General features: G+C 40.7%; 1 pseudogene; it reads right to left on the bottom strand.

Moving 5' to 3' along the window:
• Positions 1-7: 7 nt before the first annotated feature.
• LOC106734167 (tudor domain-containing protein 1 pseudogene) lies at positions 8-1248 on the bottom strand (annotated as a pseudogene).
• Between the last annotated feature and the right edge of the window lie 4 nt (positions 1249-1252).

A 1252-nucleotide genomic window follows, 5' to 3' on the forward strand; every position in this document is an offset into this window, starting at 1 on the left:
CCACTGTTTGGTCAACAGCAAGTTCAACCCAAATCCATTCCAACAGATTTACATTTCCTTCTACACTTAAGAGAACGCTGGCTTCCTTCGTGTTGCTAGGCTTCTCCATCACCAACCCCTTTTCCACAGCGAAACCGGCATCTATGAGAACTTTGGCGATGCTGACAGGCGGCATCACGGATCTGTCTAGAAGCTCCACCAGAGAACTGTTTTCCAACTTGTCTACGACCTTCACAGTGATCATTTTGTTCTGTATAATATTTTTCATGAGACAAATAGCTTCTGGAGTCCAAATTCCTAATAATGGCTTTACTCCTGCCAGCACACACTTTACAGCTTGCATGGGCAATTCCAACAGCTTTGGAACTATGAGACAAAGTCTTGTCAAACTAAGAATTTCAAAGTTTCCATAATCTACATATCCAATCAGCACAGAGTCTTCAGAAGCATAAGCCAAAACAGAAGCCCGGTACCACTGATCATCGAACGTAGCACAACATATAACACCAATGGTCGGATAAAAATCAGAGCGTGGTGACACTTGACCACAGTACTCACTAAGGGATGCTTGAAGTTCTGCAAGCTTATAGCCACTTTGTAGTTGTTGACAAAAAAAAAAGTCGTCTGGTGTCTGAATGTGGGCAACCACACCACAAAACTCATCACCTACATTTAAAGTTAACAAAGCTTATAGCCACTTTGTAGTTGTTGACAAAAAAAAAAGTCGTCTGGTGTCTGAATGTGGGCAACCACACCACAAAACTCATCACCTACATTTAAAGTTAACACTTTGGGGATGAGGTCACTTTTGTTTACAACAATTTTGTTTTCAGCTATCATTTTCCCAGCATCTTCAAGATCACTTTGATCTGCATTTTGCTTCTTAGAATTCTGTCCTTTGAATTTCAAGTCATACCCCATTTCTATAAGCACATGGTTTAAAGGCTTTCCTGAACTTGGCAGCATAACATCTGCAGCAAAGGTAACCACTTCTCCTTCCAAGATGTCGACAATCTTCGTAGAGAGGTACTGCTCCATTAACAGTGATTTCATGGTTTTGATACACTCGCTGCTCCAATTCCCTTCTGCTGGAACAACATCAGCCACAAAGCACTTTATGGCACAAGGAGGAAACAAGTCAATGTTTCTGTTTAGTTGGCGAATTCTGTTTACTGGTATTATTTCTTCATTTCCGTAATCAATATATAAGACATGCGCTTTTTTCTGCAGCACATCAGTATCTTGTATTACT

This window comes from Tupaia chinensis, unplaced genomic scaffold (genome assembly GCF_000334495.1).
Source record: "Tupaia chinensis unplaced genomic scaffold, TupChi_1.0 Scaffold149426_1, whole genome shotgun sequence".
Lineage (NCBI taxonomy): Eukaryota > Metazoa > Chordata > Mammalia > Scandentia > Tupaiidae > Tupaia > Tupaia belangeri.